Raw genomic sequence first — 26,680 nt, 5'->3', positions numbered from 1 at the left:
TCAGCCTCCTACAGAGGACAACAGGTTGGCTGAACTAAGTGTGGCTAGTGGCTTGCACTCTTCCTCAGCCATGGGCCTCCTTTCCCCCTCTGACCTTGCTATGGATGTGAGTCTCTCTTTAGCTGACATGCTGAGACGGGTGGCTGTGGTCTTTGATCTGACACTTCCCTCCGTGGAATTGACTACTGATCCTCTGATTGACATTCTACATCAAGACCAAACAGGAGTTTAGCCAGTGCTCCCTTATAGTGAAGCTCTACACAACATTTTGTTGGGGGGCTTGGACTAAGCCTGATACAGGGGTCCCTGTAGATTGAGCTATATCTCACAGTCACAGACCTGCCACTGGTGATCCGGCCTGTCTCCTCCACCATCCTACTCATGGTAGTTTGATGGTACAGCCTGCTTTTGCCTCCCATGATATTGAATCTCTTCCACATGTCCCGTCTGACAACGGTTCCAGGATGCTTGTGGCAGGCATATTTTTTTGTTCACCACTTCTGCTCTATGCTCTAAAAATATGTCTTGCATTCTTGGATGTTTTTCCTATTCCTTATGGAATTCATTGGCACTCATCTTGCCATCATATCCCGATGACCTCCGGAACCATGTTGCCCCTGTGATCCGAGATGGCCAGCAGGCAGCTAAAGTGATCATTTGCTGTTGTATGGATACTACAGACTCTGAGTCAGGCCTTGGCCTCTTCAGTGGCACTACACCACTGAGCGTGGTTATGCAACTCTGATTGATTGATTGATTAGCGTAAACAGCCTCGGAAAATCCAATCAGTGTATTTGTAAAGCGCACTACCACCCGTGAGGGTCTCTAGGTGCTGAGGGGAGGGTGGGTGTTGCTACTGCTCAAATAGCCAGGTTTTGAGCTGCTTCCTGAAAGACAGCAGGTCTTCGGTTTGTCGTAGGAGTAAGGAAGGGTGTTCCAAGTCTTGGCGGTGTGGTGGGAGAAGGATCTGCCTCCGGTAGTCGCTCTTCGGATGTGGGGGACGGTGGTGAGGGCGAGGTCAGCTGAGCGGAGTTGGCGGGAAGGAGTGTAGAAGGTGAGTTGTCTGTGAGGTATGCTGGGCTGGTGTTGTGGAGCGCCTTGTGTGCGTGGGTGAAGGTTGAAGGTTAGCCTTTTGTCGACAGGGAGCCAGTGTAGGTCTCTCAAAGGGGGGTGATGTGGCTGTGGCGGTGGGCATCGAGGATCAGGCGTGCGGAGGTGTTTCGTTTGCGTTGCAGTTGTTTGAGGAGTTTGGCCGGGGCTCCTGCGTAGAGGGCGTTTCGATAGTCAAGTTTGCTGCTGACGAGGGGTTGGGTCACTGTTCTTATATATGTGGGGATCCATCTGTAGATCTTGCGGAGCATGCAAACGCTACATTGATTGACATGCCTTTTGATGGTGTCCATTTATTTGGTGCACAGGCTGAGTCTGCTTTAAGGTGTTATCATGACAGTAGAGGTGGAACAACAAATTAGCTTGGTTCTCTCTACCTTTTATCCAGTTAATACATCCGGCACTAGCTTGTAAGAGGGATATTTGTTTTTACTTATTCGCACAGATGAGCCATATTTTGGCAGCCCTGTAAGGCTTTTTCTGTTCTATGCCTGTTCCACATTATGGTGGCACCCAGTGGGGTGTTCCTGCTTTCGGAAGGTATTATTTTTCATTATATTTTCAAGGATTGATTATTGGGGTGCATATTACCCTGAGACCCTATGGAGGTTTTCATGCCTGATGTTTCAATGCTACATTCAATATTGTTATTACTTGGTGTAGAAGTGGTGCCTTCCACTTCAAGTTTGTGAATTACAGATTTTTAGCTGTATTTCTTTTTTGATTCTTAACAATACTTGATACACAGGTGATATTGTTTTATTTACTCTGAAGAAGAGCTTGAGCTCAAGAGCTGATACCTTAATGGTATGTACCTTACTCTAAGTGGAGCATTGGTTATTGTATACCCTGGTGAGCATTTATATACACAAAATTATGAGATTTAGTATCGCTTATAGGGAACGTCTGATATTGGCAGCTCTACGGGAGTATCAGTATATTATTTAATTTCTGTTAAGAGTATTTCAGATAATCCTCTTCTAGATCATGGTTCTTACGAGAATGATTTTATTGTTCATCTGTGTGATAATTGGTGTCCTTATGCTTCTTTTATGAGAATTCATTAGTAGATAGTATCCCAATGACGGGATTACACAAGGTGTATGACTACTAAGTCCTTTATGAACTTTCAAACAAAGTAGCTTTTGTCTATATTGTTTGTTTATGTGCGTTCTACTTTTGCTCCCGATACTTTTGATATTTACTAGTAAAAAGTTTTTCTACTTTTCCAAGCTTTGATTCATTATAAACCAGAAGGTAACATTCTGTGAACTTTACGGCTTTGTTTGTTTTGGTCTCAAAGGTTTTCTTTCCTAAACCATCACAGTTTTGTGTATATTCTACACTTTTGTGTAGACATTTTCTATAGTTTCGACATGTTCATTGAATATTGTTCTTTCAATTTCCTGGCATTATGTCATGTTATCATGGGTCTCCATTGGGACATACAGCAGATTTAAGAGCCACTTGCGCCATAATATCACTATATTACCGTAATTTTTTTTTGTTTTTACACTAATGTGCCAATGCTATGGTAAAAATGCTGCACCAGATTTACAAAGTGGTGCAATGCACTTTATAACCCCTTGCACCACATTATGCCTGTACCAGGCATAATGTATACAAGGGGGGCATTAGGAGAACTGAAAAAATGGTGCAAAGGAATCTAAAAGATAATTTGTTTTGTCACTTTTAACGCCTGCTCAGAGCTGGTGCTAAAAGGGGCATGCTATTGTTTACAATGGAAAAACAACAGATGATGGACAGAATGCAAAATGTATAAAACATTCACCCCCAGTCACAGATCTCGGTTTAATCCATCAGTTTTTTTTCCTGCCATGCCATTCCAGTTTGGACCCAGCCATATGCAAATCAGTCTTGACCTTGTTCCGCATATTGGAGCAGTCCAGCCCGAACGGCCAGGCCAGGTCCTCCCTGGACCAAGCTAGCCTGACTGATGAAGGTTGATACCCTGAAACCGGTCCTAGGATGCTTGTTTCCAGTCCAGGGGGGACCTGGCTTAGCAGTTCAGGCTGGACTGTTCCCTCAAGGAACAGGGTCAAGACTGATTTGCATATAGCTGGGTCCAAATTGGGGTGTCATGGTGAGCAAAGAAACGATGGATTAAACCCAGATCTTTGTGACTGGAGGAGAATGTTTGCATTGTTCAGCATTCCGCCCATTATTTGTTCTTTTTGCAATTGTCGCCCCAAGTGGGAAGGGTATGCCCAGACGTAGGTCCTGTGCTCTCTGCGCCACTGAATTCAAGCTATCCTATCTGATTAAAGGTGATACCCTGAAACCGGTCCTAGGATGCTTGTTTCTGGGCCAGGAAGGACCTGGTTTAGCAGTTCAGGCTGGACTGTTCCCTCAAGGAACAGGGTCAAGACTGATATGCATATGGCTGGGTCCAAACTGGGGTAGTGTGGTGAGCCAAAAAAAACATAGATTAAACCCAGAGCTTTGTGACTGGGGGTGAATGTTTGCATTGTTCAGCATTCTGCCCATCATCTGTTCTTTTTGCAATTGTTCATAATGGGCCTCTAAGTGCTGTTCAGGATTAGCGCCAAACTTTTGGTGCTAATCCTGAACAGTACATCAATAGCATAAAAAATTCAGATGTTAATGCCCCCTACCCTGTGCCATGGTGCGCTATTTAAATACGGTGCACACATGGTGGCGGTAGTGGGGAGCTAAGGGGCGCAAGGAAAGTGACACTGCACTGGGTGCAGCGCCACGTTTCTTAAATCTGCCCCATAGTCTCTCAGTAGAGTCCATTCATTCTTGTGTATAGAGTATTTAATATACCTCACTCTAATGCTTCTGCATTACTACTTAGGAATTCCTTCTTTCTGAAGGAATTAACTATCTTACGGGGTACTTTTTCTTCTCTGCAAGGATATTTATTGTACATGAAGGCAATATGGGTTTGTTTCATCAGGTCTACTTTTTGTCTACTTTTTGTAGAAGGCTAATTTCTTTAAAAAGGGTCTGGCTATAACAGCAAATACATTTAACTTCATTAGGTCATTTGGCAAAAATGTCTTTCTGTCATGGGTAGCGTTGTTTTCCAAATCTATTAATTGTCTTTATCTTTCATTACTGTGGTCCTTTCCACAGTTCGTATGGGATGATCATGCATGGGTTCAGATCCCATTAAGGGTGCAAATAGTTTTGTATTCATATTGTTCGTTGGCTGCTGATACAGGTGGGTCATACTAACATGGATAATTTTATTTCTATTGCTCTTCAATGTCTTAGGACTTTATTTACCTGTGGTTCCATCCGCAAGTTTTATATTGTACAAATGTTTGGTCTTTTATTTTGTTCTAGTGAGAGACTTTCAGTGGTCTCAGTAATGAGTGATGTTATTTCCATTTTAATGACTTTTTCTTACTGTGGCCCTTTACACAGTTCTTTTAGTAAAGACTCCTATATATGCTTATGAACGCACAGTGCATTTATCTTGTTCTAGACTGATTTTCTTCTGCTTACAGACTCTCAATGAAATCAGTTTGCAGACCCTCCTCCAGGGATGGTATGTCTTTGGTACTGATTCTAAAGTAAGGAATCTGCGGCTTGATATCTCTATCAGATTAACAAGTTACTTACCTTCGGTAATGCATTTTTAGTAGGGAAAGGATCTACCCGCAGATTTCATAATGGCCCTACCATCCTTCCCGCTCTGCAAACTGAGTCCTCTTTGGTCTCAGAGATTTTGTTATGGAAATATACACCTTGAGTGAGGAGTTCAGTGATTATTTGAGACAAGGGTGTCTAGCACACTGTTTTAATAGGCAGTTTGTATATGTGGCTCCACGTTTTCAGTGCGAAAAATTGTCACAAAAGAAAATTACATTTGGGAGGGAGTTAAATGGACTCAGTTGACTTCACATCCAGTGAACGACATTGACACAGAGTCATTCAACACCCTCTCCTGACGCACAGACGTGCTATGGAAAAATGTTTCCCAATCCAGTCTTGAGCCAGGGTAAGATTCTAAAGTAAGGAATCTGTGGCTAGATTCCGTCTCTACTAGATAATGCGTTACCGAATGTAAGCAACTTGTTCATCTCTGTGGAGACTTAAACATCATTATAATCACAGGCTATCTCTGTAGGGACCTGAACACCAGTATAATCGCATACTATCTGACAAGGGACTATAACATTTATATGATCATACACAATCTCTGTTTGGACTAGAACTTTGTTATCTTCAAACAGTGCCCATCTGGGAACTTGAACATTATGTTAACGGACTATCTCAGTGGTCTTGAACACAGTTATCCTCCCCAGAATTTACTGGAGAACTGAACATCACTATAATAATATGCTATCTTATGGGAACTTGAGCATAATTACTTTTACACAATATATGTTTAGACAAGAACATTCCGATGTTCACTTTGTACCTGTGTGGAGACTTGAAAATCGTCTTTCACACTATTTCAATTGGCAGTTGAGATTATCTTAAACATTGCCTCTGTGGGGACTTGAAAAAGATTAACTTTGCATATCATCTCTGTGAAGTTACATTATTTCTATAAATCACACTATCTCTATGGAGACTTGAACCCCACTATAATCACACACTATTTATGTGGGGACTATCATCACACAAGATCTCTAGTGACCTCAACGTGATTATCATCACACACACTATCTCTGTGGGGACATGAATAGGATTATTATACACACTATCTCTGTGGGCACATGGGTTTTACTATTATAACACATTGTACTTGGGGGCCAAGGCATCACTATCCTCACACACACTATCTCTGTGGGGCATGGACATCACACATGATCTCTACAGAGATCTGAACATGACTTTAATCACACACTATCTCTGTGGGGACTTGACCACCACTATAATCACACACTATCTCTGTGGGGACTTGACCACCACTATAATAACAGACCATCTATGTGGGGATTTGATCAGGCTTACCTTTACACACAATATCTGTTTGGACATGAACATTCTTATGTTCACTATGTACGTGAATGGAGATTTGAAAATTGTCTTTTACACTATTTCACTGGGCTTTTGAGATTGTCCTGAACATTATCTCTGCGGGCACTTGAAAAAGATTAACTTCACACACCATCTCTGTGAATGTAATCTCATTTCTATATTCACACTGTCACTGTGCAGATTTGAACAGGATTATTATGACATCATCTCTGTGGGGATCTAGGCATTATAATCCCACACAATTTCTAGTGACCTCAACATGATTATCATCACATACTATCCCTGTGGGGACTTGAATATGATTATTATTACACACTATCTCTGTGGAGACTTGAGTATCACACACTCCCTTTGGGGACCAGAGTACCGCTATCATCACATTCACCATCTCTGTGGGACATGGACATGATGGACATCACACATGATCTCTACAAAGAACTAATCATGACTATAATCACACACTATCTATGTGGGCTCCTGAACACCACTACAATCACACACAATCTCTGTGGGGACTTGAACACCACTATAATAACAGACTATAATGTAATGAACATCATTATCTTCATACTAGCAGTGTGGAGTCTCAACAACAGCCTTTACACACTATTTCAGTGGGGACTTGAACATAATCATTGTAACATTCTATCTCTGTCTGAACTTCAACATCCCATTAACCACATCCTGTTTCTACAGAGACATGAATATATCGCCATAATAACGAATATCTTTGTCGGGACTTAGCCATAATTAACTTTGCATACCATTTCTGTGAGGACTTGAACATTCTTATATTCACTCACTGTTTCTGTGGGGGCTTCACACTCCACATCTGTAGATACTTTTGACACAGCTACAGACACCATCTCTGTGAGGGCCATGGTTCCACTGTGATCACATCATACCTCTGTAGGCATCATCGCATAAGATCCCTTTGTTGTGATTTCATACCAACTCTATGGGCATCATCACTCACCATCCATATGCAGACATTAACATTCCATTCCATACTATTCCTAAGGAGATCTGAATTAATAGCTACTTTGAGAAAAATGTAAGCAATTAATCAAACTCTGAGTTCCACTTGACCACATTGCTTGACTGTATCTGTTTGTTTGTTTTTGTATTAGTTCCCTTGGGGCCAGAGGTATGAGAAAAGCGGTTCAGGATTCCCTAATAGCGAATTTTTGCAGTCCACTATTTGGAAATCGCAAACTGCAATGTACTACAGTGTGTTTAACATTGTTTGCGATTCCCAAATGGGTCGCAGGGACCTGCCTCATCAATATTCATGAGGCAGGTTGCAATTTGTGACCCACTGGGAATGGCTATACTCACAGAGATGGAGGCCTGCTGGGGTCAGTAGACCTCCATTCCTCTGATTGCTTTTTTAATAAAGCAATTTTTTTTGTATTGCAGCCCATGTTTTTTAAAGAAACATGGGATGCATTCCAAAAGCAAAAATAAAACGTTTTTTTTTTTTTTTTCATTTTTTAAGAGTAGGCAGTGGTCCCAGGACCACTGCTTGCTGTTAAAAAATGTTGTCGCCCACATTTTGAACACAGAGCACTGGGTCAAATACAGTTTTAAGTGCCTTTCTGTAATCATGATCTATGATATTTTCTGATACATTATGAGCATAAACCACCTTTTGTGTGCATTTAAGATACATGCAGCAATTCCTATATATATATATATATATATATTATGATGTTATATGTGTACATTGGTGATAAAATAAATATTTTGTCATGCTTCTTTGACAGTATTCAATCACAAGTATTAAGTGTGGAGTAAGTCCTCACAAGGATGGTCGCACATGTTCAAGTCCCCACAATGATGGTTCTGTGCACGCAATTAAATAACAATATATTTGAAGCAGGATCCTTTATCATGATTTTTTTCTTAACATTTTAAAAACATTAGGAAAGGTTAGTTCCCACAAGGCCTGTATCCACACATAGGTGGTCATTCTGACCTCGGCGGTAAAAGGCGCCTACCGCCGGTCAGAAATCCTCCATAATTCCGCCGCGGTCGCGGAAACCCGCCACGGTCATTCTGACCCGCAGAAGGCAAACCTCCGAAAATCCGACCGCCACAACAGACCGCCAGACCAGCGGTCGGCGGAAAGGTGGAGGTGACCAAACCTCCACCGCCACGCCAACAGAAATACGCCCATGCCATTACGACCCACGAATCCACGCGGCGGTCATTCAAACGCGGTATTCCATTGGCGGGACACACCGGCGCGGTCAGAATACACACAAACGAACAAAACTCACCCACATTGGACGATTTGAATCCCACACACCTGATACACATACACACACCACTCCCACACACACAATACAATATAAAACACCCACCCACATCACCCACAAACCCCTACGCTTAAAAATTCGTAAAGAAGACAAGAGCGAGACACCAGCATCCAAAACATAACAGCCACAGCCACTCAACACCATCACCCACACACTATCCACACACAAAACAACACACACCACCACACTCAACTCACTTAAATACACATACTCCACCCCACACATCATACACACCACCCCATGGCACCCCAAAGACAACCCCGCTTCACAGACGAAGAACTCAGGGTTATGGTGGAGGAAATCGTTCGGGTAGAGCCCCAGCTGTTCGGCACACAGATACAATACACCAGCATTGCCCGGAGGACGGAGCTATGGCAGAGGATTGTCGACAGGGTGAACGCAGTGGGACAGCACCCCAGAAATCGGGAAGACATCAGGAAGCGATAGAACGACCTACGGGGGAAGGTGCGTTCCATGGTATCCAGGCACAACATCGCCGTGCAGAAGACTGGCGGAGGACCCCCACCTCAACCCCCACAATTCACATCATGGGAGGAGGAAGTCTTGAACATCCTGCATCCTGACGGCCTCGCAGGAGTCGGCGGAGGAATGGATACTGGTAAGTTGAAGCTTCAATACTGCTTCCCCCCCACCTGCATGCCAAATCAGACCCCAACCCTCACCCCCATCCTCGAACCCCACCCTCACCCCCACCCCCATCCTCACCCCCACCCTCACCCCCACCACCATCCTCACCCCCACCACCATCCTCACCCCCACCCCCAGCACACCTATTCCCCGCCAATGTCTCACCATCACAACCCACACATCCCAACACCTAGGCCTGCATGCGTCCACTAAGCATGGACACCCATCACCAAAGCATGCCCAATGCATATACACATCCCCCCCACAAGCCACCCTCACCAAAGCCCCCACACACGAATGCCAGCACTTGGGGACACGGGAACCCACAGATACACCCATATGCCACACATTGAAACTATAACCATACCTCTATACCCCTGCAGGACCCGACCGTCAACACACCGCGGCGGAGGGGCCAGAATTATCCACCCCCCCCACCCAAGAGGCCGTCAGCGATGACAGCAGCTCTGTCGATCTGGACACCGATGACCAGCCCGGACCATCGGGGACCTCTGGACAGTCGGTTCCCCTCACACAGGCACAGGCCACTATAGACCCTAACCCCTCTGGGAACACCAGCACAGCTCCCACCCAGCGGGCCCATGCCTCTGTCTCCAGGGCGCGTCAATCTGCGGTGTGTCTACCACTACAGGGCACCCAGGATAACCCACCACCCCAACAACAACAGGGACCTGGGGACAGTGGTAGTGGGCACACCGGCCAGGGGGCAGAGGCCCAGGGAAACAGGGCAACTCGGCGGGCAGCTGTGCGACAGGGGGGGGAGGAGAGGCCCAGGGAACCCACTCTCCACGAGGTCCTCACCACCATCATGGGAGCATACAACCGCTCCCAGGAGACGATGGCGACGGTACTGGCCCGGTTCCAGGAGATCCAGGTGCTGCAGGAGGAACACTATCGGGGGTACAGGGAGGACATCAGATCCATCAACACCACCCTGGTTACCATGGTAGGGCTGCTGCAGGACCTCGTAAACAGCAGGGCAGACACTGAACAACACCCAAGGGCCCCTGCCACTAGCCTGGACCAAGAACAGCCATCCACCTCCGCCGGCGCTAGTGGACAGGAGGCCCCCGCACAGCAGCAGCCCACCAGACCCCCACCTCCTGCAGGAGAAGAACCACCCCGCAAGAGGGCCCTGAGATCTCGCAAGAAGACAGAGTAGGATGTCAAGACCCCCGCCAGCAAAGGATACCACCTGATGTCATCCCACTGTCCCACATTGTCACCCTGTCCATCCTTGAACTGCCCATGCTCCATCTCTCCACTGGCCTCTGGACAATGCACCTGTGTGACTGTTACTCTGGACTCTGCCATGGACATTCCTTCACCATAGCCCCCACCCACTTGAAACCACCCATCCCATTTTGAGCACTTCAATAAACACCTATTTTGCACCAAAATATCAGGAGTCTGGCTGTGATTTCAATAGATTGTAATTGACATGACAGTGCAAATATGTCCTTGTACATGGTGAAGTCAACAAACAGCTGCCACAAAGCTGTAGTCCATGGGGAAACGAAGCACAGGACTCGTAGTGGGGACCCCAGATCTGAAATAGGGAGGGAAAAGCCAAAACTCAGTCATCATACACTGGGGCAAATAGACAGGCAGCAGAGATGCTGCAGAGTAGTTAACATTTACTAAATTATCTTTGAAATGTTACCTGTGTCCTATTGGAAGTACTGTTCAATGATTCTGTCCCTGTTGTCTGTTTCAGCCCCGTCGTCTTCCTCCTCGTCACTCTCCTCAGGTTCCACCGCTGCCACAACACCACCGTCTCGACCATCCTCCTGCAGGAAAGGCACCTGGCGGCGCAAAGCCAGGTTGTGAAGCATGCAGCAGGCCACGATGATGTGACACACCTTCTTAGGTGAGTACATTAGGGATCCACCGGTCATATGCAGGCACCTAAACCTGGCCTTTAGGAGGCCAAAGGTGCGTTCGATCACCCTCCTAGTACGCCCATGGGCCTCATTGTACCGTTCCTCTGCCCTGGTCCGGGGATTCCTTACTGGGGTCAGTAGCCACGACAGGTTGGGGTACCCAGAGTCCCCCACTAGCCATACACGGTGTCTCTGTAGCTGTTCCATCACGTAAGGGATGCTGCTATTCCTAAGGATGTAGGCGTCATGCACTGACCCTGGGAATTTGGCATTTACATGCGAGATGTACTGGTCAGCCAAACACACCACCTGGATGTTCATTGAATGGTAACTTTTTCTGTTCCTGTACACCTGCTCCCTGTCTCTTGGGGGAACCAAAGCCACATGGGTCCCATCAATGGCACCAATTACGTTGGGAATATGTCCAAGGGCGTAGAAATCACCCTTCACTGTAGCCAATTCGCCCACCTCAGGGAAAATGATGTAGTTCCTCACGGATTTCATCAGGGCAGACAACACTCTGGATAACACCTTCGAAAACATGGGCTGAGACATCCCGGAAGCAATTCCCACGGTTGTCTGAAAAGACCCACTTGCCAAGAAATGTAGTACTGACATGACCTGCACCAGAGGGGGAATCCCTGTGGGTTGGCGGATGGGGGACATCAGGTCGGGCTCCAGCCGGGCACACAGTTCATGGATAGTGGCACGGTTAAGACGGTAGGTCAGGATAATGTGGCGTTCTTCCATTGTCGACAGGTCCACCAGCGGTCGGTACACGGGAGGATTCATCCGTCTCCTCGCCCAACCCAGCGGACGGTGCCTAGGAAGGACAACATGGAGCACACAGTCAAGCAACCCACAGGTACGTACTCACAGCTAGCACAGTATACGATTCTCTATGCAGTGAATGGCGTGTCTGAGTGGCTATGCAAGGCCTAGGCCTGTGTGACGTAGTTGAAATTGAGCCATGTGGGCCCTGGAAATGGCGGCTGCCTGACCTGTGAAGTGTGACAATGGGATGTGAGGTCAATGCGCTGGCGTGGCACACCGCGGCGGGCGGCGGGCGAAGACCGCGGCGCGAAGCCGCATTGGTTAACATTGAAGCCTATGGGTTTCAGGAGCCAATGGCGAAGGGCGCCGGCGGTGGCGGGACGCACCGCCGCGGTACGCACCGCCGCGGACGTGACCGCCATTTTCTATCTACTTATCCACTTGCGACTTGAACTTTCACAGGAGAGGACCTATACTGCAAGTGTTGCTGTGACCTCGGTCTGGAAGGGACAATGGCTGCTGCGACTGGGGAAAGGGCCCCTGCCTTCACTGGAGAGGAGTTGGAGAAACTTGTGGATGGGGTCCTCCCCCAGTATGCGCTACTCTACGGTCCTCCAGACCAACAAGTGAGTTTAATTCAATATGGATTTGGGGCCACTGGCTGCCTTGGGGGCCTGGCGGGGATGGGGGGCATGTGGGGGCTGGCGGGGGGCCTGGCGGGGGGCCTGGCGGGGATGGGGGGCATGTTGGGCCTGGCGGGGGGCCTGGCGGGGATGGGGGGCATGTTGGGCATTGCGGGGGGCCTGGCGGGGGGCCTGGCGGGGATGGGGGGCATGTTGGGCATGGCGGGGGGCCTGGCGGGGATGGGGGGCATGTTGGGGCTGGCGGGGGGCCTGGCGGGGGGCCTGGCGGGATGGGGGGCATGTTGGGCATGGCGGGGGGCCTGGCGGGGATGGGGGGCATGTTGGGGCTGGCGGGGGGGCCTGGCGGGGGGCCTGGCGGGGATGGGGGGCATGTTGGGCCTGGCGGGGGGCCTGGCGGGGATGGGGGGCATGTTGGGCATGGCGGGGGCCTGGCGGGGGGCCTGGCGGGGATGGGGGGCATGTTGGGGCTGGCGGGGGGCCTGGCGGGGATGGGGGGCATGTTGGGCCTGGCGGGGGGCCTGGTGGGGATGGGGGGCATGTTGGGCATGGCGGGGGGCCTGGCGGGGATGGGGGGCATGTTGGGCATGGCGGGGGGCCTGGCGGGGATGGGGGGCATGTTGGGCATGGCGGGGGCATGGCGGGGGGCCTGGCGGGGATGGGGGGCATGTTGGGCATGGCGGGGGGCCTGGCGGGGATGGGGGGCGTTGGGCCACTGGAAAGGAAAATGCTGAGTAACTTGAACGTGGTATTTCTCCCTCCCTGTACGTGTCACATAGGTCCGCGCCCATGAGAAGATCGGGATTTGGCGTGCCATCGCCAAGGAAGTCCGGGCCCTGGGGGTCCACCATCGACGGGGCACCCACTGCCGCAAGAGGTGGGAAGACATCCGCCGCGGGACCAAGAAGACCGCCGAGTCTCTGCTGGGGATGGCCTCCCAACGTAGGCGGGGTGCCTGCCGTCAACTGAGCCCCCTGATGTTCCGGATCCTGGCGGTGGCCTACCCTGATTTGGATGGGCGCGTGAGGGCAGCACAGCAGACACAAGGGGGTGAGTACAAGCATTATCTACTCTGTTGTCGTGCAGTGGAGGTGTCTGGGTGGGGGAGGAGGGCTGGGGGTCCCCCTAGGCCAGGGCGATATCTGTAGGCTGGGCACCCCCGTAAGCCCCTGTGTCCCCAGCCACCACCCTCAGTAGTTTGTCAGTACAGCCATCCCTGGGCCGTGTCATCCATGGGTGCAGTTGTCAACTCTAGGCGTGTAGGGCATGTTCCACGGAATGCGTAGCGTACCCCAAGTGCGCAACTTAGTGCAGGGGGCATCTGTGTCTGTCATGTCCGCTAACTGTACCGGAGATCCATGTACTCAATATCCCTTTATTTCTCTCTCCCCCCCCCTTTTTGTTTGTCTTTCTGTGCTTGTGTGCATCAGCATCATCAGGCGGAGGAGAAGTGGCATCGGGGCAGGAGGGAGCTGCATCTCACATGGCCCAGGAGGGCCATGCCACAGAGTCAGACTGGACCAGTGAGACGGAGGGCGAGGGGAGCTCCACGACGGGGACGACTGGAGCCTGCAGCGACACGGACACGTCCTCGGAAGGGGGCTCCCTTGCGGGGGTGGCACCATCCGTGCCCCCCGCCATTACAGGTACAGCCGCCACCCAGCGCACCATCTCCGCCCTCCCAGCAGCCCCTCCGCGTTCGCCCCGTGCCCGCTCTGCCAGGAAGCCGGGCATCTCCTTCGCCCCAGGCACCTCAGGCCCTGCCCCTGTTACCCCCGCTGCCCTCAGTGAGGAGGTCATTGACCTCCTCCGAACACTCATTGTTGGGCAGACTACCCTTTTGAATGCCATCCAGGGGGTGGAGAGGGAGGTTCATCGCAGCAATGCGTACCTGGAGGGCATTCATTCGGGTCAGGCTGCCCATCAGCGATCGTTCCAGGCTCTGGCCTCAGCACTGACGGCAGCCATTGTCCCTGTCTCCTGCCTGCCTCTACTAACTCCCTCCTCCCAGTCTCCTGTTCCTCTGCCTGTCCCACCCACACCATCAGACCAGCCTGCACACACCTCAACACCCAAGAGAAGCTCATCCAAACATAAGCACCACAGATCACGCAGACATTCACACACGCAACATTCCGATGCAGACATGCCAACAGTCACTACCACCTCTGTGACCCCCACCTCCTCGTCTCCCTCCTCCCTCCCTGTGACGTCTACACTCACACCTCCATTCACCTCACCATCAGCCAGTGTTTCCATCACCAGCACACCCTCCACTCCAGTCCGCACACGTGCAGTCACCACCCCCACTGCCATTTACACGTCCCCTGTGTCCTCTCCCACTGTGTCTGTCACCCCCTCTTCCACACCACACAAACGCAGCCACCCACCCACCCAACAGCCATCCACCTCACGACAGCCTATCCCTCCTGCACCTGCACCCAAAGACAGCAAACGTGACTCACCTACAACCACATCCTCTCCCTCCACTCCCATTCCCACTGTACCTACCACTCTCCATTGTCCCAAGAAGCTCTTCCTCGCCACTACTAACTTCTTTCCTGACCCTGAGCCCCCCCCTCCTTCTCGTCGGGGTAAGAAGAGCACCTCAGCCACCACCAGCCCTGCAGCCCCCTTGACAAGGGTGCAGGGGTATTGGAGCCCGCCAGCCCGCATGTCTGGATCTTCGCCCAGCAGCAAGGGGACAGCCAGCCCACCCCCTGGGAAGAGGAGCAGAAGGCGGAAGGGGCGCCGCAGGAGCCCGCCTTCTACATCCCCCCCGGACACCACCCAGAGACAGTCACCAGCCACAGCTCCAAAGGGAGGAAAGGGCCACAGGCCGACGACTAAGGAGGGCAAGGGCAGCAAGTTGGAGAGGTCAGGCAGCAGGCCTGCTGCCCAGGAGGAGCCCACAACCCCCATAGCCGCTGCCCCGGGAGGAACCGGCACAGCTGCCCCGGGAGAGCCCGCCAGCCCCATAGCCGCTGCCCAGGGAGGACCCAGCCCAGCTGGCCAGGAGGGCCCCACCACCCACAGCCCAGGTGGGCAGTGAAGGAGCACCATCCCCGCTGCCCAGGAGGGCACCACCAGGCATTTAGCAGTTGGCCATAGACCGTCCGCCGTCTCAAGAACCGCTGAACTGGGCCCTTCAAGGCAAGAACCGCTGAACTGGGCCCTTCAAGGCAAGAACCGCTGAACTGGGCCCCGCCGTCTCAAGAACCGCTGAACTGGGCCCCGCCGTCTCAAGAACCGCTGAACTGGGCCCCGCCGTCTCAAGAACCGCTGAACTGGGCCCCGCCGTCTCAAGAACCGCTGAACTGGGCCCCGCCGTCTCAAGAACCGCTGAACTGGGCCCCGCCGTCTCAAGAACCGCTGAACTGGGCCCCGCCGTCTCAAGAACCGCTGAACTGGGCCCCGCCGTCTCAAGAACCGCTGAACTGGGCCCTTCAAGGCAAGAACCGCTGAACTGGGCCCTTCAAGGCAGGAACCGCTGAACTGGGCCCTTCAAGGCAAGAAGCGCTGAACTGGGCCCTTCAAGGCAAGAAGCGCTGAACTGGGCCCTTCAAGGCAAGAACCGCTGAACTGGGCCCCGCCGTCTCAAGAACCGCTGAACTGGGCCCCGCCGTCTCAAGAACCGCTGAACTGGGCCCGTCGTCTCAAGAACCGCTGAACTGGGCCCCGCCGTCTCAAGAACCGCTGAACTGGGCCCTTCAAGGCAAGAACCGCTGAACTGGGCCCTTCAAGGCAAGAACCGCTGAACTGGGCCCCGCCGTCTCAAGAACCGCTGAACTGGGCCCTTCAAGGCAAGAACCGCTGAACTGGGCCCTTCAAGGCAAGAACCGCTGAACTGGGCCCTTCAAGGCAAGAACCGCTGAACTGGGCCCCGCCGTCTCAAGAACCGCTGAACTGGGCCCCGCCGTCTCAAGAACCGCTGAACTGGGCCCTTCAAGGCAAGAACCGCTGAACTGGGCCCTTCAAGGCAAGAACCGCTGAACTGGGCCCCGCCGTCTCAAGAACCGCTGAACTGGGCCCTTCAAGGCAAGAACCGCTGAACTGGGCCCTTCAAGGCAAGAACCGCTGAACTGGGCCCTTCAAGGCAAGAACCGCTGAACTGGGCCCCGCCGTCTCAAGAACCGCTGAACTGGGCCCTTCAAGGCAAGAACCGCTGAACTGGGCCCTTCAAGGCAAGAACCGCTGAACTGGGCCCCGCCGTCTCATGAACCGCTGAACTGGGCCCTTCAGGGCAAGAACCGCTGGCCCTTTGGCAGACGTGGCAGGGCAGGATCTATCTCGGGCAGGGCTGCAGGATGTCCTCTGGCCAACTTGCCTCCTCCAGTGGCAGTGGGGTCTGTTATGGACTGTATGGACTGTGGCTTTGCTCTCCCCAGGATGGCCCAGTGGGCAGGCCACCCACTGTATGGACTGTATGGACTGTGGCTTTGCTCTCCCCAGGATGGCCCAGTGGGCAGGCCACCCACTGTATGGACTGTTTGGACTGTGGCTTTGCTCTCCCCAGGATGGCCCAGTGGGCAGGCCACCCACTGTATGGACTGTATGGACTGTGGCTTTGCTCTCCCCAGGATGGCCCAGTGGGCAGGCCACCCACTGTATGGACTGTTTGGACTGTGGCTTTGCTCTCCCCAGGATGGCCCAGTGGGCAGGCCACCCACTGTATGGACTGTATGGACTGTGGCTTTGCTCTCCCCAGGATGGCCCAGTGGGCAGGCCACCCACTGTATGGACTGTATGGACTGTGGCTTTGCTCTCCCCAGGATGGCCCAGTGGGCAGGCCACCCACTGTATGGACTGTGGCTTTGCTCTCCCCAGGATGGCCCAGTGGTCATGGAGTCCCCTCGTGGATCTGGCGTCGTGTACTCAAGTGGCTGAGGTGCCCCCCCTTCCCTTCCCCCTGAGGTGCCTGTCCTATTTTCTTTCTGATGCCCCTGCAGTGTTCTCTCCGTGGAGTTCTTGTCGTGGGACTGGGCCTTGCCCCTTTGCACAGGACCCCTGTGATCCACGGACAGTGGTTGGACTACATTTAGTAGCTGTATATATTTTGTACATAGTTTATTTATTTATTGGGATTAATGGCGTACATATTTCAATATATCTGCCCGTTTATGATCTCTTCTTTTGGTCTTTGCATTATTTCGGAGGGGGGTGGTTTGTGGGTTGTGGCAGTGATCTGTGGGAATGCATTGATGTGTGTGTTGTAGTGGGTGTGGGTGGGTGGGTGTGTGCCGGTAATCTTTTCCCTCCCCTGTGTCGTAGGTGCAGTACTCACCGATGTCTTCCGCGCCGCCGGGCGTGCTCCTGGTATATGAGGAGGAATAGGAGTGCGGGGATGACCTGTAACTCTGGCTCCATACTGCCGGAATCTCGCGTGGAGTGCGTAGAGGTGAGCGTTTTCCCGTTCGTAGTCTGTTTCCGCCGTGTTCTTATCGGCAGTGCTCCCGCCCCGGAAAAGGTGGCAGATTGGTGGGTCGTAATAGGGTGGGCGGTACTTTGTCTGCCGCCGGGCTGTTGGCGGGAACCGCCGCGCTGTTTGTTTGTACCGCTGTGGCGGTCGGAGTGTTAAGTTGGCGGGCTGTGTTGGCGGTTCCCGCCAGGGTCAGAATTGCATATTTTAGACCGCCGGCCTGTTGGCGGCTTGGCCGTCGCTTTATCACCGACCGCCAGGGTCAGAATGAGGGCCATAGTCCCCACAGGGATAGTAACACGTGTATGGGAGAGAGGGGGCGTCTGTGTGTGTGTGTTGGGGGGGTAAATTATTTTTCTTTATTTCAGATCTTTTTCAGTGCTCTGTCTCCCTGTTAGACGGTGCAGCTGTGTGGCGCTAGAGGGTCTGGCTTCTCTTCTCTGGTGCCTTCCTGGGCTTCTGGGCTTAGCACTCATGGGTAGACAGGTCCTACTTTCCAGTTTTGGGCCCACTTTGGTGCCCCTACTTCCCTGTTGGGCTTAGGAAATATGTGGTGCTAGTTCTGACATCTTGCTTTTCTTCTGGTGCTCCCAGCTGAGCTTGCTTCTCAGGGAAAGGGATTATGGGGGTGCAGGATTGGAACCGTCTCTCCCAGTCAAGGTTCTCTGCACACATGTCCTTGCTTGGCCTGAGGGTTGCTGGTTAGGGACCTGACTTCACGTTCCCTTAGTTCCCTGTTAGACTTGGTTTTTGTGGGTGGTGTTTTCTGTTTTGTTTGGCCTTTTCTTCCATGTCTCCCTGGTGGGCTTGGGACTTGTGTTGGAGGTGTCCTCTCTCAGGTTCACCCCTTTGCCTTAACATGACTACTGAGTTTGGAGCTATGGTGGTGTGCAATGGCTCTGCCTTGATTAGGTCAGGTTATCTGACCTCCCTCCCCCTATCCACCCTATCCCTCCCTTTGGGGCTGAGGGCTTCAAAAGGTGTTCTAGGTCTCCTGCAGACTTAACCTTCCATTTTTGCTACTTACTCCAAAGGCCCTTGCTGATGTTTTCCCACTTTTTGTGGGTGTGATTAACGGTCGAAGAAGGCTACTACTCTACATGTTTATTTCTGTTCTGTGTATGCATTAGGCTGGCTCTGTGTACTGTTCCTAACCTGTAGTGCGGGGGTTGTTGGGAAATATTGATTGATTCCTCTTGGTCTTGTTTGCCTTGCTGTGTCAAGTGGTGTTATCTTTAGGCTGTGTTCCCTTCTCCGGGCATCTCTGTGAGGACTGCCCTGCTGGTCTTGCCCCTATCTGCTGTGATGTCCCCTCGGTGTACTACTCAGTTTTATCATATCAGTTCATCTAGAGCTACAGTTTGCAGTGTCCCGTCTCCGGACTGTTCTTGGCTCTAGTTTTGGTCCTGGCATGGAAGCTTCTTTGGGAAAGGTGCCCCTGCCTTGTGGTTCAGTGCTGCCTACCAGAGTTAGGCAATCTTGTTTTGTTGTGGTTATCTGGGAGTTCATGGGCTTTCCTGCATCTTGACCCCTTCTTTTGGTGACAGTGGCCTGTTGCTGGGTGGGCCTGCTTCTAAATGTGGAGCCTTCTGGTTGCCTGCCTCAGACTTTCTCCACTCAGCTCCTTCAGTGTCTTCTGTGGCAGTCTTTTGTTGGCGTGGCATGTTTCTGGGTTGATTACGCTTAGTTCCCATTGAGGGGGCAATCTTGTTCTCTAGTAGTGGGTTGGCTGGCTGAAGTGCTCTTGGCAGCATTCTGGTTAGCCCCTATGCTGTCCTCTTGGTCCTTTGTGGACTCTTGGTTCTCTTGTTCCTTTGCCCAAGGAATCTCGACCAATTTTGAGTCTGCTATCTGAGAGATTTGAGCATTGGTTGGACTTTTGTTTGGCTTTTGCTAGGGCAACTTCTTGTTGTCTTGTTGTCAGTGTCTGCTCTGACTTGATGGCTGTCTTGTTGCCTTGTGGGGGAGGGGGCAAGGTTTCAGTACTGGCCTTGTTTCAGCTGTCCTTGGGCCATTGTCCTTCATATGTCCTGTTCTCCTCTTCTTTCCTCACCCAGGTTTCGCTTCTTTGGCTTGTCAGGTGAAACCTGCTGGTGGGTTTCTTGCCCTGTATGGCTCCTCGTTACTGCACTCCAGTAATTTCCTTTTTTATTGCATTGTTCATGGTCAGTAGGGAGCTGTTTCAGTGGTTTGGATGCTTGTTCACCTCATTTGGTATGTCTTCATCAGCGTCTCGTTGCTCGTCCACTGAAGTCTGGGTCTTACCTATGGCTCCCTGTGTGTTGCCAGGGCCTGACTATGTCTGGTTTGGGTGGTTCTATGGTGGCTGATTCAGATGGAGTACTTTTTTTTATTACTTTCTCTTCCTCCTACAAGTTGTTTTGTAGGGCTCTTATTCCAACTCTTCCAGTCCCTTACTCCTTGAGGATTTTGAGCTTGGTTTTCTCTTGGTTACAGGTTACTTCCCCATTTCTTGCTGTTCTGGTTTTGGGATGGTTCTGGATGTTGTTTGCCTTCTTCCGGTAGGAGTGTTGAGCTTCCTGTGTGCTGTCACTTTTCTGCTCCTATTTGCACCCTGAGATTCTGGGCTATCCCTCACACCCCATGCAGGTGATGTATGCTTGTGCCCTGCTTTCTCTTTGGTTGGACCTTTGCCAGTGTTTTTGCTGGTCTGTTTCTAAAGCTTCAAACATGTCATTGTGTCATTAGCTCTCTGTAGGCTGTGGGTGCTGGGGTGTCCTTGCAGTTTCTAGTTCAGCATGCTTGGTGTTGGTCTAAAAGTTCCAGCTTCCTCTTGTAATGTTGTGCTCCTCTACTGAGAGGTCTTGCCTTGCTTGGGGGTTCTGTGGGCTCTTGGGGGAGTGGGTTGGTGGCTTACTGTTCTGGTTTCTTCATGATGTGGGGACTGGGAAGAAAGAGGATTGAGGAAGTAATGCAATAATTACTTACCAGTAATATTCATTAATTATGCTTCCTCGAACAAGAATGTCCAGCCCATCCTCTCTCTTTGCCCTTGTTCCGCCATTGCCAATGCTTGGTGACGTCAAGTTGGGGGTGGGGATGCCACTTTATTTTATGGTGAGGAGGGCATGTGGTGGAGGTTCGGACATGAGGAGGAGGTTACAAGTGTAATGTGGACCTGTTGCAAGAAGGTCAATTCATACCTTTAGTACTAGGACTAGGGAATATAACTGGAGCATTAAATTATACCTGTAACTAACTGTTGCATTTCTTAAGTTCTATTTATTATGTGTAGTACTGGCTGGCATCGATGCCTGAATTTTATCACGTGGTTCCTTCTACCAACTGTTATCTTAACCGAAGCAGCTATGTGCTGAAGTCTATATTTCCATACTTATTTTATTTATAACTACTGAATTAAATCAATTTTTGTCCAAGCTATACTGTAGTTGATTACTGCATTGTATTTGCTCGCCTTTCACTTGTGAACATGCACTTTTATCACAGCAAACAACTCATGTTGAAGCACTAAATCATATGTGCATTTTTCCCAGTTTCATTGTGAGAACTGTTATTTTTTTTTTAACAAATATGGATTATTCCACTTTGCAAATTGTGTAAATTGTGTTTTGTATTATTTGGGAACGTTGATTTGTGAAAGTAAGGGACAATGGCAAAGCAATACAAATTAAGTACTAATTCTGAAAGTTGCAAACACTGTTGGAGAGTAAACATGAATAAAATTGTGTCACAAAAACATAATACGAAATAAACCTAAAGTGTGTTTAAAGGCCTTACTGAAAACTGTGCACTTTGAAAATGTACCTACTATGGTGTCAGCCACAATAAAGTTAGACATGAATTTAATAAATGACTATTGAAAATGTATTTTGCTTAAACATAGTTAAATATACTGACATGGTTATTATTGTGCATTGGAAGATCTAAGGTTTAAACTTATAATTAAATGTTTTATTATTCATGCTTAGCACTAGTTAAAAGGCCTCACGTTTTAATAATTTTCCAGAGGCATGATGTTTTAAAAGAAATGTTAACTCTGTAAAATAATGTTTCTTTAAATATCCTGTGTGACTTGCACACTGTGTAAAAGTTATGCTCTATGCTTGTAGCATTTGTTTCCTGAGATGAGATAATAACATATAAATTAAACAATAGACGTTATTGCTCAATGTCTTGTTTCATGTTGCGAATAATCTGTTCCTGCTCGTGCTTTAGTTTTTGGCAGTAAACACGTGTCATGTTTTTTTCACACTGCTTATGTAATTTTTTAGAGAAAACTGGTGACCAGGTGCTAGAGAAGAAGAGCCAATCGTGGGTGCAGAAAATGAAGAAAGGTACTTCTGGAGCACAAAACAAAGTTACTTGGCTGCACACTAAAAGACCTCACAGACTGACCAATAGAAACTCAGCTAGTTGCTTTCTAAGATTTTAATATAGCAAAGTTTAAATGATGTAAGTTCATATTTGTTTTTTCTCAGCTTGTGAAATGATGTGATCCTTAGCTTTCTGCCATTGACAGTTCAGATACATTAGGCCCAAACTTTACTGAACTTTTTCCCTATTTGTAACACTGATACTGTACCAGATGCTCAACTGATATAGATGTCGCTGCTTGCTAATCCATTAAGGAGAGGTATAACAAAATGTGCATTTGTTTTTCTCGCAGATTTTATGTTTTCTTTCTTTAGAAAATCAAACTGCTATTTTGGTTAGCATCATAGTTAGATGTTTTCCAAATTGAATTTTGTCTTAATTTTCTTTTTGCATGAAGTCCAAACATGCTTAACAGATTAGAGGAATAGATAAGAATGGCAAGTTCTAAAGTTGATTGTTATATAATCTGATGTTAATGATTCATCTGCCATAACCAAATGTATTCTGTTTCAATTATTCATCTGTAATTGTTGTTATTCTGTATGGTGGTTCTTGAAAGTTTAATGATAAATTTTCTGTCTAGATTAAGATTCTTTCGACATTTTGGTCAGCCTGTATTGTTTCTGTACTTATATCATTTGGTCTGGTGTTTGATTTACGTGATTTGAGCATTGTTCATCTAAAGGGAAATAAATGTTTGAACTTTACTAATTTGGTGTGGTGATTTATGGCCACATAGGTCATGATGCACATAAATTGCTTACTCCAAAATTGAAATCGATGTTTACTGATTTGATATTGTTATTGCTGATTGTTAGGACGTTATCACACTCTTGTCTGAGTCAAAAGGTTCAGGTCAACCTGTAAGGGTAATAGATAATTACCCTATACGCGTCACCTTATGAATAAAATATCAAAAGAAATATAAGGTTGAACACACCCACAACACAAACATCTCGTTTGGTTCAATACAGCATTAGTAAATTCGATCAGCATGTGGCTTCATCAACACAACCTGCGAACTTCAGCAAAGGGAAGAATCTGCAGAGCTTTTCTTGATCAAACTGTGCTTCTATCTCAGTCCTATAGAGGAGACTCAACAAGGAGATGATGTGGCAAAACCTGGGAATTCACGGACTGGACTGCTGGACTAAAGAGCATCAGATGATGGTGCCAGAGTAGAAATGATAACCGCCTCTCCTTTTTATACAAACTACTTTTTAGTCACAAGATAGTAATTTCACTCTCAATCCACCTTCCACTGATAAAGTACCTTTGAAACACTTGAATATGTGAATAAATAAACCATTGCTATTTGCAAATGCTTGATGGTTGCAGTTTTGTCTATATTACTATCAAAGACATTTATAGAAGCAATATCACCAAGAGCAGCCTGAAGCGTTTTGTTTTTTTATTTTCACAGTGTGGCATTTTGCAAACTAGTTACCAGACCTATTTATTTTCATAGACTAAGTTGTTGGAATCATTTTCAGACAGTCTCACTTTCTTGACGTCTGACTAGACAGCAAGGCTGTCTACCAGCACTTGTCACTGCTCTTCTTAAAATATACATTAAATTGAGTTGTAGGAGGTAACCATCTTTCACCTCATGACTGTTTGATGCTCCATTCCACTTCCTTGAGTATGCCTCTATTGCAATGCATGAGCGACTATTTTATATCTGAAAAGTCAGTTTGATCACCCACCATTTCAGGTTGAATCCTTTATCTCAACCATGCGTTCTGCAAAGAAAACATCTTTTTCCACTGCAAAAGTGTTGTTTTTTTTTTGCAATTGTCAGGACTGAAATGGCCCCTCATTCATTTTATGTTTTTGAAGATTAGGACAGCCTGACCCCGAGATGGCAGTCCTAACGTCTTGCATGATCAATATCAAAAGATGCAATCTTGACTAACTTACAGTCAAGTGTCTGGATCTCAAAAACACAACCCACTTTCAGCCCTAAACCTTTACACATCAGGAGTCCTGGGGCTTCTTTGCTGCTGTTACATCGGCCTTTTCTTCTTGGGCTACCAGACTGCTTTACTTCACATGTCGAGTGGCCAGTGACTCCTAAGCCATGTTGCTACATGCACTTCCTCTCTCTCTCTCTCTGCTGGGCCACACAGACGCGTGTGGACTTCTGGTCCTTTAATTCTCCATTCCTCAAATTTGTCTTACTGTCCACAAACAGACGGTGTTACATTTCATATTAGACTCCTACGAATGTTGTTGCAGTACGTACTGAACAGCATAATGTCATCCCGTGTATGCACTGTAAGAAATGATTACCAGTTTTTGGTTTTATGCACGTTTTCTGGATATGGCACTTGAAAAGACACCTCTCACCAAAAAATACATAGATATGCTTTAAAACTAATTTAAAATACATAAAAAATACACAGATGTGCTTTAAAACTAATTCAAAATAAATAAAAGCTTGCATGATTTGTTCCAAACAAGGTTTCTCTTTTTTCCTATATTCTTCACTACACTTCTAAACAAGCATTATCAAAGACAAAAGGTCTGCTTTTCATATAAACAGCATTTTTGCATGGCTAGTTTGCATGTTTTAGCTCAGTAATGACAGACCCATTAGCTGTGACAATGCTAGCTTGAAACGTGCATAGTACAGCACAAGCAGTTGATTTTTTTAACTGCATGCCTAAGTTCATCGAGAACAAGCATCTCTAGTAAAGATGAAAACTTTGGACATTTTAATTTCAGTACCATAGGATGGTGTGTGTTGTTCAATGCATGGTGTCGCTTCCGGCCACCTGCTGGCTGTAGCCTACTGTAACAAATCAGGAAGACATGAGAACCCAAACCTCCCAACACAAACAGGGCATGCCATCTAGAAATTGAATTTTCCAAGGGATTTTTTTTTTGCTTTAAAACACAAGTGGGGATTATTCAAATGCATTCAAGGGTTTGCCTTGGTGAATTATCTTCTCAATGGCTGATTAAGTACTGCAAATACGTGTGGCCCTCATTCCGCTGACGTTTTGTATCCAAAGAGCACCAAGCTAAATCTGAATTTTACACAGCGAGATGTGGCTCATGACTCCGAGTTAATCTTAGCAAGGTGCCAAAGATGTCCATTTCATAACTACCTCAGAAAAGGGATCTAAAATGTATGAGCTTCCTTTCTGTATTATTCATTAAATCATTAAATGAAACATTAACTTTCTTGTGTTTTTTATATAAACGAAATTATATGCAACAACTCTGCAGTGTCTTGCTTGTCCCTAACAGGAAAGTTAGCTCTTTCTCCAAAGCCTGGAAAACCAGCTATACATTTCGTAATTCCAAGTGTAATCTCAAATTACGAAAGAATGATTCAACCGTAGCAAGCTTTAAAAACTGGGTCTGAATCAAACAGTTCATACTGTACTTTGGTGAAAACAGTTGTTGGCTACTTCAGTTCCCAGGCTTGCCCCCTCTCTTCTCCCATTTTCACACTGCAGTTTAAATCATATGGGAAACGGAAAATAAAGCAACCTTTGCCAGAGAACATTAAGTCATGAGAAATGTATTGGCTCAACAATACAAATTAAAAATACACCAATTGCCAAAAGCCAATCATTAAACAAACCACTGATCGTTGCCACAGTAGGAATGTAAAAATACGAGGGCCAATGTTAACTGCCGCATGATGCAGTGTAGCCCTCATGTTCCGCATAGCAATTGGCAAGCGCGGCGCTTCACGTGCTTGTAGTTAGGGCTCATTTCCTGGAAACAGAACCCAAGACCACACGGTCTGAATTATTGATGGCTTACCTCAGCCTTGTAGCGGAATCATGAAGCTTTACAGTTATCTGCCAATCATGACGTCAAACAGAATTATTCAAAATAGCCTGCACTTCCATCCCTTCTACAACACAGAGGGCTGTTTATCCCGTGCAGAGGGCTGCTGTGTCTAGAAAGCTTGTCCTTCCGAGCAAACATAACTGCCATTTTTAGACTCTTAACTTGGAGGCTACACATATACACAGCGTATCTTCTACATCTTGAGTTGTACTCTGCAGATGTATACAACATTAATCTTCTAGCTAGAATTCCCATTAGCAGTACATCTGTTAGGCCAGTATAAACAACAAACCAGGGCACAATGCAGTGAGTGTTGAATGAAATAGTATTAGGACCCCCAGCGGGGCGCTCCTTTCTGTTTACATCAGCACTGTTTATGTTGGTTCAGTAGAAAATGGTGAACAGAAATGCACTTCAACCCATACCTTGCAATCGTGACAACCAGTACCAAGCTGTCAGTCACCCAGGCCCTGTCACGTGGAACCAACACAGTCGCTGATATGATCCCGGGGGTCACCTCTGCTGGGATATAGGCTTGCAGCTTCTCTGTTGGTCATCCACTGACTCCTGGCGACCATCCCAAGTGGAATTATAAGCACAGACTACTGATATTCTTGAAATTCTGCAACATAGATCTGTTCAACCTGGAGAGTAAATGATAAAAACCTTAGTTTGAATGTAACCGCAAAACAAATAATTGCATTTTAAAATGAGTAA

General features: G+C 48.3%; 1 protein-coding gene across 5 annotated transcripts in view; it reads right to left on the bottom strand.

The window, feature by feature from the left end:
- Positions 1-26,680, bottom strand: part of FAM110B (family with sequence similarity 110 member B) — a 424,184-nt gene that overhangs the window by 282,213 nt on the left and 115,291 nt on the right. For 4 of the 5 annotated variants that reach the window (XM_069220219.1, XM_069220220.1, XM_069220215.1 and 1 more), the window contains exon 2: positions 26,389-26,607. The gene's annotated coding sequence lies outside the window, so the exon portion shown is untranslated. Of the gene's footprint in view, positions 1-10,743; positions 10,765-26,388; positions 26,608-26,680 lie in introns of those variants that run through there. The other variant, XM_069220218.1, reaches the window with a different exon arrangement.

This window comes from Pleurodeles waltl, chromosome 2_2 (assembly GCF_031143425.1).
Source record: "Pleurodeles waltl isolate 20211129_DDA chromosome 2_2, aPleWal1.hap1.20221129, whole genome shotgun sequence".
Classification (NCBI taxonomy): domain Eukaryota; kingdom Metazoa; phylum Chordata; class Amphibia; order Caudata; family Salamandridae; genus Pleurodeles; species Pleurodeles waltl.
This window is presented reverse-complemented; position numbering and strand designations above follow the sequence as displayed.